General features: G+C 42.6%; 1 long non-coding RNA gene across 1 annotated transcript; it reads right to left on the minus strand.

Moving 5' to 3' along the window:
• Nucleotides 1-2,632: 2,632 nt before the first annotated feature.
• On the minus strand, nt 2,633-14,567 carry LOC120986800. The gene is made up of 3 exons (XR_005775798.1): nt 14,557-14,567; nt 10,280-10,286; nt 2,633-2,869 (listed from the first exon to the last, which is right to left on the minus strand). It is a non-coding gene; the product is annotated as an uncharacterized LOC120986800 (long non-coding RNA).
• Nucleotides 14,568-15,840: the final 1,273 nt, after the last annotated feature.

Genomic DNA, 15,840 nt, shown 5'->3' on the forward strand with positions numbered 1-15,840 from the left:
CTTTCCCGCTCTTCTAGCAGAAGGCGCCAATTTTTCCCGCCAACACAGTACAAAGATGACGCAGCAATTTATTTCAGTCAGTTTAGGCGGCCATCTTTAGACATAAGGCTGTCAATTCACTGACAGCAAGCGGTGACTTAAGAAGCGTCAAAAAGTCCACAAAAATACAGTTTTCACACCGCGATTTTTCACAGTTCTTTGGCCCAACAATTTTCAAATAAACAGATAGGGCTTTTATCAATTTATGGCAATAACGGCACACAGTTTATATTCCACAATGGCGTCGGAATGATCGTATCCTGTTCGTGATGCCAAAATATGCAGTACGCAGCCCTGCAGGGTATTGCGATGGTGAGGTCACGGTTACTAGGCAATCGAGGGTTGCTCTTGGTTACTCACAGTTTATAGGAAGACCCTGGGCAGGCCGTACAGCAGTGATGGAGAGGCTGGCACAGAAGTCCTCTGGGGCACTCTCAATGTATAGGGACCAGGCCGGTGGTAGGTGAGGTGCCCTGGGTGTTGCAGGTTTTATGTGCCGTGGCAAGGTCCCTTTAAGTTTGTGACGCCAGTGCCGGTAACGGTGGCACACCGATTGATAATAGGAATAATTGAGGAACACGATGTTGTGGTGAACCAAAACTTCCTTTTACTGGAAACGATCAACTATTTACAGTCTTTTGTTCAGTTCCATATGTCAGCAGCAGTCACAAGCAGGCTTGTACAAATGGCAGGCACAATGTTCTTGCAAGATACACAGAGGGTTAACACACTTACAGATCAGGCTGCACTTTTCCTCAGAATTCCTGTCTGTCTTTATCCCAAGGCCCGTATGCTCTATTATTGACTTTATCCTTGGTTAGGGAAACTTCCTCAGGTATATGTCCTTGCTTTCCAAATAAATCTTTCTGCCCTTCAGCTCTCTAGTCTGGCTGGAATACTGGCTCTGCTCTGCCCTGTTTATGGGAACTTATCTTCTTAGGAGGCAAGCTCTTCTCCTGGTATCAACTAGAAGCCTGGACTGTCTAGCTGCATATCAAAAGCTGGATCCCAGCTACCCTCTGCCTAGGGTGCCCACTGACTTCAGAAATCCACAACTCTGACTGAACTCTCTCTCTCTGGTCTAGACCTGGCTATATATACTAGGGGGTTCCCTAGCTCCCTCTACAGTCTAGGAGGTGGAATTACACCCCTAATAGGCCTGATACTCAGGGGATACAGATAAATAACAGGAATAAAATGACATTATACATTAAAATGACATATAAAATGCAATGGCCCTGGTCCACAGGAGGTGGAGAACAACATGGCCCAATTAACCCTTGTGTAGTGCCCACATTTACCTAGTGGGACACTACATTTGGGACTCTCCATCTCGGCTCGGCACAAGCCATCAGTTCTCTGAAAGGTGCAGAGTCCACCACTTGGAAAGGGAGGGATTGCAGCACCAGCATCTTGGCCATGAGCACATTCAGCTTCTGTGCCGTTGGATGACTGCACGCATACTGCTGTCTCATGGCAATCGATTCGGTGATCGATTGGTTACGGAATGACTGACGAGGAGGAGGAGCAGGAGCATAAGCATGAAATCGGGTGCATGCCACTGGGTGATGCAGTGGTTTCTGTGGCAGGCTGGACCACCACATCGGAGCCACGGTTTTCCCAGGCCACTTTATGGTGACGCTGCATATGTTGACGCAGAGCTGTGGTGCCAACATTGGCACCCAAGCCATGCTTCACCTTCTGCCCACAGATTTTACAAATGGCCATATTCACCTCCTCCAGCAGCTTAACAACAAACTGCCACACCACCAAGTAGGTGATTTTACTCCCAGGACTCCACACTGACTGACTGTTACCACTGCTGCTTCTGTGAACCCGTGCACCGCTACTTTACGGGCAGGTATACTCCTGTGAAGCGGATCGTCTACCCCGGGCACGTTTGGCTCCCGACCTCCCACTGCTGCCACCCTACTGACTCCCGGCCATGCTAGTGACTTGCTGGCACCGCCGCTGCGTCACAGGCAAGCTGCCAGCCTCTTCTCTCGATGATGATGAAGCCCCTAATTCACCCAGCTCCCAAGTGCGATCAGCCTCTTCATCATCATCGAGTACTGTTTGTACGTCACTGATGTCCTCCTCAACGGTCACTGGGCCAGGAGCCTGACCAATCGCAACACAACCTCCCACGCCACTCTCCTCATCACTACTTGCCCGCCTACCGGAAGAAGCGGTGGATGTCTCCTCTACATCTTGGCTGGGCAGTACCTGTTGACTCTCCTCTGTAGCTCGTCCTCGCTGTATAGGGGAGCTGAGCCCACATCATATAATTATTAATGCGATTATTAATGCCGAATATTTGGTGACCATCCAATTGAGATTCTGGTTTGAATGACTATTATATCTGTTAACCAGAGCATATTGTGATTTGCGGTTATTGAATTTTTGTGGTTATCGAATATATGGTGATGGTCTGATTGACATCCAGCCTGAACAATCACCTTTATTCGATGACCTGACTACATTTGCTGCTAGGCACATAGGTTCAACAAATACCCTATTCCTTAGCCTTTAACAAATAATCGTCATTTTAGTGACGTTTTAATGGTTTTATTGTGTATTTCTAGTACAATTTACGTATCTTGTATGTTGATTTTAGATGCATGATTTTTAGTAATTTGTGACCTGCAGAATATTTGAATATAATAAAATCAAATGTTTGAGCAGTCTTCCGGATATATGAGTGCCATATCTTTCTTAACTATCTTTTTGTATTAATGCTTTGGTGTGTGGAGTTCACACTGAGATATTGAGCACCATTCCATCCCCATTGATTAGTAGAGCCACCCCATTCTGCCAATACATTTTCTTCCTACTAACTCCATTTGGGGTTGAGTTCACTACCAAAGGGGATGGATATCTGGAGTCATGCTGAAAACAAAAGACTAAATGTAGAGTCATTCAACTTTGACGTTCCGGATACAAGGATAAATATTTATAACCAATCAATAAATGATTTATTCAGGGAGGCCGAATCTCTGCTATTAAAGCAATTACGGCAGAGATGGGAAATTAAATCCCTGCAACAGCATATCTATCGAGATATTATCCCAAGGGGACTGAGTTTAAACAAGATTCCAGCCCAGGACCTATGGGATCCGGAATTTGAAATAGAATGGAATGCATTGTTGAAGGAACAGTCAAAGTTGTTAATATTACTGATTATTAAAAGGAGGACAGTGATGTTGGATAAAATAGTAAGCCAGTTAAATCTGGTGAAAGAAAAAATAGATAAATTACCAAGGGATGATGAATATGAGTTATGGCAGCAAAGGCTATGTAAAAGCCTTGATAAAACAGAGCAAGATATTATAAATAAAAAATCCAGAAAAATAGTAAAGAATCCCTCAGCTAACAAACAAGATGTGAACAGACAACAGGAAGCTTCAAATGGGAATAAGGGTACAACAGGGGAAAGACAAGAAAGAGATGACTTAGGCAATAGATACACAATCCCAGTTAGTAACAAATTTGAGCTATTAACAGAGGAGCATTTTTTAGATGTAACTCCGTCACATCACAAAGTACGGACACGAGGGAGAACACAACAGTCCCCAACACAGAGTCACCAACGGAATTCACCAGGCACACATCAATACAATTTAAGGCACAGACAGGGAGAACAGACTCACAAGTACGGGAGAACAACACAGAACAGCACGAGACACAGATCACCAGTTCAGCACTAGATACAGAACCTGAGACACAAATCACTAGTCCAACACGAAACACAGAACACGAGACACAAATCACTAGTCCGACACGAGACACAGAACAGTATGAAACACAGATCACTAGAACGAGAACACAGGGACACCCATTGGGAGGGAAGAAGAAGAGGATACGAAGGGGAAGAGGGAAAAGGAACACAAAGACACAGATAGAGGACCCATCACAGGATTTAGTGGTAAATTTAAGTAATGTGATATTAACACAAACTCAAACAGCACTATTAAATAAGGGGCTAAAATTTGCACCGACACAAAAGCTCAACCATTTAGATGCATATATTGGCATCGAAAAATTTGTGAGAAAACTGTGCCTTAAGAAATATCACCTTAAGAACCCAGTGGAAAGGCCTATGATAGTTACACAGGAATATACACACACCAACCTAAAAAAGAAATCGAGAAAATATCCTATACAGGAGTTGAGTCAAGAGATCATCGCCTTTCGTCAATCAGTCGAATACGACCTGAGGAAGATTAAAAATAACAATAGGGGTAATAATACAAATCAGCAGATTCAGGCTATAAAAGAATTGCAAACGAGAGAGAATGTGGTAATTAGACCGGCCGATAAAGGGGGGGCTATCGTAATTTGGGGAGTGGAAGAATACAATGCGGAATGTATGAAACAATTAGAGGATGAGATCACATATATGAAATTGAAATCGGACCCAACTGGGGTATACAAAAGGGAGCTCAAACAATTATGTGAAAGAGGAGTCTCCGGAAACATATTAAAGAAACAAGAGCATGATTTCATACGTGATACACAAGCAAGGATACCTGTTTTACTGTCTGCCGAAAATTCACAAGAATCCTATACAGCCACCCGGCCGGCCGATCGTGTCTGGGATAGGCTCTATTACAAGTAATCTGTCCAAATATATAGACAGTCATCTGCAGCCGACAGTAAAAGATATGAAGACATACATTCGAGACACGATGCAAATTATAGAGATTTTAGAGAGGCTGACCTTTAACCCCGAATGGACAATATGCACATTAGATGTGCGGTCTTTATATACTATTATCAATCACCAACAAGGAATAGAAGCCATGAGGGATCAATCGACAATAGAGGGCAGACTAAAGAAAGAACAAATAGTCTTCTTGGAGGATAGTGTGAACTACATCCTATCCCACAATTACTTTCACTTTGGGTCAAGCTATTTTGTCCAGAAGTGTGGTACCGCCATGGGCACCAGGTTCGCCCCCAGCTATGCCAACCTCTTTATGGCGGATTGGGAGGAGAGGTTTGTTTTACCTCGGCTGGGGACGGACCTGGTGCTATGGTATAGGTACATTGATGATATTATCCTAATATGGAATGGGGATGGGGGATCTCTAACTTCCTTCATAGATACATTGAACAAGAACGATAGGAATATATACCTCTCAAAGATTTATGATGAAAGTATTGAGTTCTTGGATTTAAATATCCGGATTGAAGGTGAGAAGGTAATATGCAACACTTTTCTGAAGGATGTAGCAAAAAACAGCTTTATCCCCTATACAAGTGGCCACCTTCCTAGGTGGCTACTAAATATACCTTATGGGCAATTTAGGCGTATAAAACACAATTGCACTAGGAATGAACAATTCGAAGCGGAGGCCAGAAAAATGAAGGAACAATTTACAGTTAGGGAATACCCTCAAGCAATAGTTGATTCATCCCTGATGAAAGTGCGACAATTAGATAGAAATGCATTTTTTGACCAGGCACAAGGGAGAAGAATAAATAAGGATGATAAAATTATAAGAATGGTCTTGCCCTTTAATGCCCAGTATAGAAAAATAGTATAGACAAATAATTAAAAAACACTGGCATTTTTTAAAGGGAGATAGAGTGATAGTCTCACTGATCCCGAGCATACCGCAGATCGTGTACAGTAAAGCTCCTAATTTGGGTCTTAAGGTAGCCCCCACGATAAAGAGGAAGAAGACCAACAAAAATACAATACAGAATATGTTACAAATCCATGGTTTCTATAGGTGCGGTGTGTGTACAGGGAGTGCAGAATTATTAGGCAAGTTGTATTTTTGAGGATTAATTTTATTATTGAACAACAACCATGTTCTCAATGAACCCAAAAAACTTATTAATATCAAAGCTGAATATTTTTGGAAGTAGTTTTTAGTTTGTTTTTAGTTTTAGCTATTTTAGGGGGATATCTGTGTGTGCAGGTGACTATTAATGTGCATAATTATTAGGCAACTTAACAAAAAACAAATATATACCCATTTCAATTATTTATTTTTACCAGTGAAACCAATATAACATCTCAACATTCACAAATATACATTTCTGACATTCAAAAACAAAACAAAAACAAATCAGTGACCAATATAGCCACCTTTCTTTGCAAGGACACTCAAAAGCCTGCCATCCATGGATTCTGTCAGTGTTTTGATCTGTTCACCATCAACATTGCGTGCAGCAGCAACCACAGCCTCCCAGACACTGTTCAGAGAGGTGTACTGTTTTCCCTCCTTGTAAATCTCACATTTGATGATGGACCACAGGTTCTCAATGGGGTTCAGATCAGGTGAACAAGGAGGCCATGTCATTAGATTTTCTTCTTTTATACCCTTTCTTGCCAGCCACGCTGTGGAGTACTTGGACGCGTGTGATGGAGCATTGTCCTGCATGAAAATCATGTTTTTCTTGAAGGATGCAGACTTCTTCCTGTACCACTGCTTGAAGAAGGTGTCTTCCAGAAACTGGCAGTAGGACTGGGAGTTGAGCTTGACTCCATCCTCAACCCGAAAAGGCCCCACAAGCTCATCTTTGATGATACCAGCCCAAACCAGTACTCCACCTCCACCTTGCTGGCGTCTGAGTCGGACTGGAACTCTCTGCCCTTTACCAATCCAGCCACGGGCCCATCCATCTGGCCCATCAAGACTCACTCTCATTTCATCAGTCCATAAAACCTTAGAAAAATCAGTCTTGAGATATTTCTTGGCCCAGTCTTGACGTTTCAGCTTGTGTGTCTTGTTCAGTGGTGGTCGTCTTTCAGCCTTTCTTACCTTGGCCATGTCTCTGAGTATTGCACACCTTGTGCTTTTGGGCACTCCAGTGATGTTGCAGCTCTGAAATATGGCCAAACTGGTGGCAAGTGGCATTTTGGCAGCTGCACGCTTGACTTTTCTCAGTTCATGGGCAGTTATTTTGCGCCTTGGTTTTTCCACACGCTTCTTGCGACCCTGTTAACTATTTTGAATGAAACGCTTGATTGTTCGATGATCACGCTTCAGAAGCTTTGCAATTTTAAGAGTGCTGCATCCCTCTGCAAGATATCTCACTATTTTTGACTTTTCTGAGCCTGTCAAGTACTTCTTTTGACCCATTTTGCCTAATAATTATGCACACCTGATATAGGGTGTTGATGTCATTAGACCACACCCCTTCTCATTACAGAGATGCACATCACCTAATATGCTTAATTGGTAGTAGGCTTTCGAGCCTATACAGCTTGGAGTAAGACAACATGCATAAAGAGGATGATGTGGTCAAAATACTCATTTGCCTAATAATTCTGCACGCAGTGTATTAACTGCCGAACGACATGCTTTCCACTAAAAACTCTTGAGATAATATCCCCAACAAACCAACTTAGACATAAAATAAAGGAATATCTCACGTGTAACACTATGAGTGTTATCTACGTAATAAAATGCCCTTGTAATAAGATTTATGTAGGAAGGACTAAACGGATGTTAAAGACAAGGATTGCGGAACATCTAAATAATATCCGAAAAGGCCACATGGATCACCCACTCTCAAAACACTTCAAAGAATACCATGACCAACAAACAAAAAATCTGAGCTTTACAGCAAAAGAAAAGGTCGAATTGGATTGGAGGGGTGGGAACCATGTGGATAAAATGTCTAGAATAGAATCGAGATGGATTTTTGAGTTGGATAGCCTTATCCCACACGGATTAAATGCCGAACTTGAAATTTTTGTTTTTTTGTAAATACAAGAGGCTCTTGGGTGGGTGCTTGTCCACTGATGCACAGTCGGATGGTATTTTTATTACGTACGTCCGACTGCTCCTTGGTGGAAAGCACCCACCTTGTAATCAACCATATTCGCATATTCATCAAAACAAGCCTTCGCATCACATATAAGTCTGAAAGTTTTTTACGACAGTTTTAACCCATTAAGTTTTAATCATTAAAGTTTTAACATGTTTTTACTTATTTATGTATATGATAATTAAATGAATAGGATATCGCACTAGAAGAAATAGAAACCAAAAGGTGCTCCTGTAAATTGAGAGCACTCACTCAATAGAAGGATTATGAGAAATATATAAGGTACAGGGCACTCAAGAGACCGTGACCATGTGGTTAACAAATATATTGTTTTATTTAGAATAAGTCAAATAAAATAAATGCAATAAAATACACAATAGATAAATGCTTCTATAATAATATCACTATATTCATGCTATTCAAAAGTCCGCTAACATATAGATTGTCATCAAAAGCGGACCTCAGTAGTATGACCAGCAAAAAAATTGGTATCAAAATAACTAAAAGTTCATCCAATATTATGTGCAGTCTTTAAAAATAGATACCTGAGTATAGTTGATATGGACCAAGAAATCAGATGTCCCGTATTTAGTAGCAGCGGCGTCCCGCCGAAAACAGGTGAATTACTTGCAAGTAAAATAAATTGTAATCGACCAAACCTTGACTTTTGACCACTCTCCGAAATGTGCCTCTGGTTTGTGCAGCACTTGTAGAATCAGGAGATTGCAGGCGGCTCTGTAAATCGCTATCCAAGCCTATAGACCTCCGCTTTTAAATCGAAATTGCGCAATAGTATAATGACGGGAAATTTCGTCGGTAAAGGTCCACTTCTGCTTCTGTATGTTGGTCAGTCTCCGGTACTTAGGTCTTTCAGTACAAAATTTGGGGGGTGTCGCACCAGACGCGTTTCGGGGTCTAGCTATTTGCCCCTTCCTCAGTCCACTGAGTTAAGGGGGTGGGCTGCTGGGGAGGTCCAAATTTAAGGGACGGGGCACTTTGGGGGGGGGGGTCAGTGTTAAGGGGTGGGGGGCTGTGGAGGTCACTGTTTTAGGGGCAGGGTGCCATAGATGTCAATGTTATGGTGGATAGTGTTGATATCTTTTAACGACACACACACAAACATTAAATGAAATAGAGTAAATATACCCGAGCGAAGCCGGGTCCTTCAGCTAGTAAATAAATAAAAAGAAAATTAAAACACGCCAAAAAGGGCTGTAATTTTCTCACTTCACCATACAACGGCTAATAAGCCTCTTTTTTCCCCCACTAATACAATCTTAAAATGCTTTAGAACATATAACTGCACTGCACAAGGGCAAATAAGATATAGAAATATTTCCTTGTAATAAACCCTTGAAACACCAATACAAGAACACCAACGCAGTACTACATATATGTCAAAAATATATATATATGATCTTTATTTATTCACACAAATATATAAAAATTGTAGGTTGCAATGACAAACATACAGAAATACATAAAATATACCGTCAGTAGTAATAATATGACATCTCTGCTACCCCAATTTACCAGTAATAAGATCCCATATCTCTAAACCGCTCTACCATACACAACATTACACAGTAAAGTGCATAGTGCTCTAGAGTCACGCTTAATCAAGCGATAGGGAGTCACTTTATTGAAAGTCTGACCTTACAAGCAGCAAAGATAAAAGAGTAAACATATTACCGACCAGTTATCAAACACCTCTATGTTTGATCACTAGCCGTTAATATGTTTGCTCTTTTATCTTTGCTGCTTGCAAGGTCAGACTTTCACTAACAAATCGAAATCCACTCCGTCAACTTCGATTCACTCATCTATAATGTCCATATAGACACATCTGATATATTTGGTCACGCTTGTGGTAGAAGCTGTCAAAAAGGTAATGAGCAAGTAACTGAGACTTTTTATTAACTGGGGCTAAGGATATAAATCTGGTCAGGGTTATATCTGAACAAGGTTTGTGTGTTAACTCTGGTCTTGTTCTATTATCTAAAATAATACTCTGCTCTAATTAATACTCTATTTTTTACATCATTGTCTGTGTCACTTGCTTATTATCTTTGGATAATTTTAGATCATCTAAGATGACTAGAGGGTCTACTCATTGCAGTAACACATGCTGCTTACCTATGGTTTTATGAACTACAGGATCCATGGCATGTTATGCAGTAGTCCAGTAGTCATTAATGAGTAGGGGGCTGCTAACTGGGATTTATTACTGTGTTCAGGGCACTAAAGAGGCATCATCACTTTGTCGGGCCAAAGAGGGCACTAAATAAGGGGCACAGAGGAGAACTATTACTGTCTGGGGTATTAAAGGGCACTATTACTGTGCAACAGGGCACAAATGAGGGGACATTATTTCTGTGTGGGTACAAAGGGGCACTATTACTGTATGAGACACAAAGAAGGCATTGTTACTGCTTGAAGCACAAAGGAGGACACTATTACTGTGGGGGGGGGGGATGGCACTACAGGGATGGTATTACAGTGTGGGGCACTATTTTCCACTATGTTTTTGGCTCTATACACCACCACAATGGATTTGACATGAAACAAACTAGATGTGCTTTAACTGCAGACTGTCAGCTTTAATTTGAGGGTATTTACATTTAAATCAGGTGAACGGTGTAGGAATTACAACAGTTTGCATATGTGCCTCCCACTTGTTAAAAGACCAAAAGTGGGAGGCACATATGCATATGGGACGATTGGCTTCTCAGCTGTTCTATGGCCAGGTGTGTGTTATTCCCTCATTATCCCAATTACAAGAAGCAGATAAAAGGTCCAGAGTTCATTTCACATCTGCTATTTGCATTTGTAATCTGTTTCTGTCAACTCTCAAGATGAGATCCAAAGAGCTGCCACTATCAGTGAAGCAAGCCATCATTAGGCGGAAAAAACACAACAAACCCATCAGATAGATAGCAAAAACACTAGACGTGGCCAAAACAACTGTTTGGAACATTCTTAAAAAGAAGGAACGCAGATTAGAGGCCAGATTAGAGTTTGCCAAATGACATCTAAAAAAGCCTTCACAGTTCTGGAACAACATCCTATGGACAGATGAGACCAAGATCAACTTGTACCAGAGTGATGGGAAGAAAAGAGTATGGAGAAGGAAAGGAACTGCCCAAACTGCCCATGATCCTAACCATACCACCTCATCAGTGAAGCATGGTGGTGGTAGTGTCATGGCGTGGGCATGTATGGCTGCCAATGGAACTGGTTCTCTTGTATTTATTGATGATGTGACTGCTGACAAAAGCAGCAGGATGAATTCTGAAGTGTTTTGGGCAATATTATCTGCTCATATTCAGCCAACTGCTTCAGAACTCATTGGACGGCGCTTCACAGTGCAGATGGACAATGACCCAAAGCATACTGCAAAAGCAACCAAAGAGTTTTTTAAGGGAAAGAAGTGGAATGTTATGCAATGGCCAAGTCAATCACCTGACCTGAATCCGATTGAGCATGTATGGGCCTGGCAGAGCATCACCAGGGATGAAACCCAGTGTCTGGTGATGTCTATGCGTTCCAGACTTCAGGCTGTAATTGACTGCAAAGGATTTGCAACCAAGTATTTAAAAGTGAAAGTTTGATTTATGATTATTATTCTGTTCCATTACTTTTGGTCCTTTAACAAGTGGGAGGCACATATGCAAACTGTTGTAATTCCTACACCGTTCACCTAATTTGGATGTAAATACCCTCAAATTAAAACTGACAGTCTGCAGGTAAAGCACATCTAGTTCGGTTCATTTCAAATCCATTGTGGTGGTGTATAGAGCCAAAAATCTTAGAATTGTGTTGATGTCCCAATATTTATGGACCTGACTGTATGTAGCCCTATTTATAGAGCAGTATGACACTGTTAAAGGGGGTGACTGGATGAGACATTTCTGTAGATGGTGGGAAAAAAGGGTAGATGATGCTGGAAATAATTAAAAGCCAAAGATACCCGGCCAGAAAACTCTGCATAGATGAATCATGCTCTGGAGAAGTCATTACAGTGGTCTGGGTCACATGAAAAGAAAAGTAAATGTCTCCAGTCAGAGAAGAGATCACAATTATATTCTTCAGAGGGGCAGTGTATTATATATGGTCACTGTAAGTGGATATTATTGGTAGGGGAGTGCTGGGAAGGGGGGCAGGGAGGCAATTGTCCCCCAGGCCGTCCTAAAGCATGTTAAAAATGTCTGCTGGGCCGTCTTTAACAAATGATTATATATTTGTTTTTTTATTCCTCAGGGCCACACCGCCGATCACCACAGGCGGCGCGGCCCTGGTTCTAGTTGCCAGCGGCGGTGGGGTGGCAGTAGGAGATGTGGAAGCGCTCATCTCCATATTCATCTGTATCGTCGTCCTCAGGACAGCGATACAGATGCCTGTGCTGCAGGGCAGGGGAGGGAGAGGCGTGTCCCTTCCCTGTTCTTCTGATAGGCGGCAGGCACTAATGCCTGCAGCCTATCAGAGGCCGGCTCAGGCGGCGCGATGACATCATTATCATTGCACCACCTGAGCCAGGCAGCACACAGCGGGGGACACAGGCCGGAAGAGGCCTGCATCACATTACTGCTGATGGAGGTAAGTATTAATGTTTTTTGTTTTTTTCTTTGCGGGGGGAGCTGGCACTATGGGCGCATCTGGCTTTTCTTACAGCCCCATTTTTTTGGGGGTGGCACTATGGGGGCATTTATTTCTTGCCCATTTTTTGGGGGGGCACTATGGGGGCATTTCTTACTGGCACATTATGGGGGGCACCATGAGGGAGAGGAGCACTATGGGGCAGCTGGGGGCTCTAAAGGGGCTTTTTTTTATTGGCACACTATGGGGGGCACTATAAGGGAGAGCGGCACTATGGAGGATCTGTTGGCACTATAGGGGCATTATTTGGGGGCACTATGGGGAAGTAAGGGCTCTAAAGGGTCTTTTTATTATTGGCACATTATGGGGGGCATCTAGTGGCACTAAGGGGGCATTTTTTCACTGACACATTATGGGAAGCACTATAGGGGAGAGCGGCACTATGTGGCAATATTTGGGGGCACTATGGGGGAGTGGAGCACTATTGGGGCATCTGGTGGCACTAAGAAGGGGAATTTTTTACTGGCACATTATGGGGGAGAGGAGCACTATAGGGGCATCTGCTGGGGGCACTAAGAAGGGGAATTTTTTTTACTGGCATATTATAGGGGAAACTATAGGGAAGGGGGAGAGGAGCACTATGAGGGCATTTACTGGGGCACTATATAGGGGTATTTTATACTGGCATACATTATGGGGACATTAGCTCAACTGCGGGCACTAAACGGGGGTATTTCATGTACTGTCATATTATTAGGAGAATTATTACTACTAGGGGGTATTATGGGGAGCTTTACTACTACTGGGGGGCTATGAGGAACATGATTACTAGTATGGGCACTATAGGGGCATTATTACTACTGTGCTCTGGCAGAGAATTATTTCTATTGGTGGTATTTTGGGGAGTACTGTTACTTTGGGGGGCACCCTGGCACAGTATCAGCTTAGCACAATTATTTTTGGGGGACATTATCTTTATACTATTAGTGTCTGGGCGCAGTTATTCTTTAGAGCATTGTGTGCCAATAATTGTTGAAGGGGGCACTATCTGTGTGGTAGTAGTATTTCCAGGGGGACTGTTTCTGCAGTATAGTATTGCGGGTGGCAGGAAAGGGTGTTCAGAAGATGTGAAGATGATGGAAATGTGGGAAACTAATGTCTGTTTGTCAATCTCTGCAGAGACGGGAGATGGCAGAAAAATCATCATGGCGGTCTGGTCTGAATGGAGAAGATAAAGAAAGAGAACGTCTACAACAAAGGTGACATCACTGGATGTAAGAGGTATGTGGCGCTATGTAGGAGAGGAGATGCTCCGGCTCCGTGCAGAAAGAGGATTCAGAGCTGGTAGAGGACGGCCAAAGGGGGCAGCAGTCCACGGGCGGGTGGCAGATGGTGGTGGGAACCACAGGCCCTGAGCGGGATCTGGGGAGGGAGGAGAGCGGCGGAGCTTCCTGGCTGCAGCCGGCTGTTTATTGTATAATGTGAAGCAGGCAGTGCAGCCAGGACAGGCCCCCCCTCTCCGTATGATGTGTAGAGACAGGCCTCAACAATAGAATTTCAGCTGTACAGTGTTTGTTGGGATTGGCCTATTATGTGTAGGAGGGGCTTTTAATAATGGACGGGCCTAAAATGGGCCACTTGACTGGATTTTCCCCCCAGGACTAAGGCTGCCAGCCTTCCCCTGATTATTGGTTACATTGGTCTTTGTGGTAGCTACATGTGGTCAAAGTGTGGCACTACTGTTTGGTAAGTGTATGGTTTTTAAGGTATATGCTATTTTAGGACAGGGTGATTCATTTATGGATACTCAATAGGCCCGACATGGTTATTTTACTGCTGATGCATTATATTTAAGGCTATGAACTTTTATAGATATTCAATACTGTCTTCTTTGCAATTTTTTTTCCGCAGTGGGTTAGGGGCATATGCTTTTGGGTGTGGCCTCCTGATCTTTAAACACCCTAGCAATCCCAGTTGCAGGATCCCTTCAGTTGCTCTATCTGCAGTAGGAGACCAGACATACTGACCCTTCACCTCAACAAAGCACCACCCACATAATCCTCTACTTGGACTTGTCTGTCCATCAGAAACCCACCTTCCAGCATGGCTCTCAGCTCTGGAGAACAACAGAACTTTATGTTATTTACTGTTATACCATGTGTCCCATTGGCTCTAAAGAATCATTTACGTTTCCCTTTGCAAATAACATCTGATTGAGAGCAGTGAGACCCCCGACGCTCAACTTTTACCTTCAGAAAAAACTCAAAAAGCTTGATCCACCAACAACGCTACCTCAAACTAATTAACTTATTACACTTTACTCTCCATTAGTTTTGGGCCCGTCCATTACATTGTCCATTACGTTATTAGTCTTGATAGTTCCTTAATCTACAGTGAACCTAATAGATGCTAATGGAGTAAGTAATAAGAAACCATTTGAAAACTGGATGCCAAACTCTTTTCCTGTGAATGAGTAGCAATGGTAATCTACTGGTCGGGACCATCACTACAAGGAATCCCAGTGGATGTACTACATGGAGAGATTCAACAGAGCACATCTTATTTTTCTCATATTTATTCTCATGGAAATACTTTTTCAGAGCCTTTTTTTACCAGGTCAGTGTAACATTGTGACTAGTGTTGAGCAAAGCGAAGCATCCGAAGTGGAATTCGGTCTGAATTTTAGGAAAAGTTTGATTCTAAACAAAGCTGAATTTCTTTGCGCATGGTGGTAATGATTCATTACTCCTAAAATGGTGGCTGGAGTTGTCTTAGAAAGAACATAAAAAAACCACTCACCTCATCCACTTGCTCGCAGAGGCAGTCCTCTCCTCTCTTGATTGAAAAAGACCTGCTGAAGGACCTGTCCTGAGTGTGATGACAAGATTACGTGGAGCAAGTGGATGAGGTGAGTGATTTTAATTTTTTTTTACCCAAAAGGCCATATTGTACTAGCGTACTACTTCTGACATAGCGATTCATGGCAACTCAAATTTCTTGTCAATCTTCGGCGAAGCTGCCAAATCAAATTTTTCTAAACTTTGCTCATCTATGATTGTGACTAGGGATGAGAGAATCGACTTCGGATAAAACATCTGTAGTCGATTAGCATAAAACTTTGTTCTAATACTGTATGGAGCAGGTGCTCTGTACAGTATTAGAATGTATTGGCTCTGATGAGCTGAAGTTATTGCTTCGCGAAGTCTCGCGAGACTTCGCGTAATAACTTCATAAATCAATTTGTACTGTAAAAAAACATTTACCGAACTCGGGTTCGGTTCCAAGTCATACCTTGGAGCAAGAGCAAGAAAAAAGACGCCAGCCCAACTGAGGCGGCTCGATAAGCGCCAAAAGGGTAGGAACCAAGGATGTCTTAGGTAACTGGGGCATCCCCTGGTCCTGTCCTAGAAAACAATC

Source organism: Bufo bufo, chromosome 1, assembly GCF_905171765.1.
Source record: "Bufo bufo chromosome 1, aBufBuf1.1, whole genome shotgun sequence".
NCBI lineage: Eukaryota > Metazoa > Chordata > Amphibia > Anura > Bufonidae > Bufo > Bufo bufo.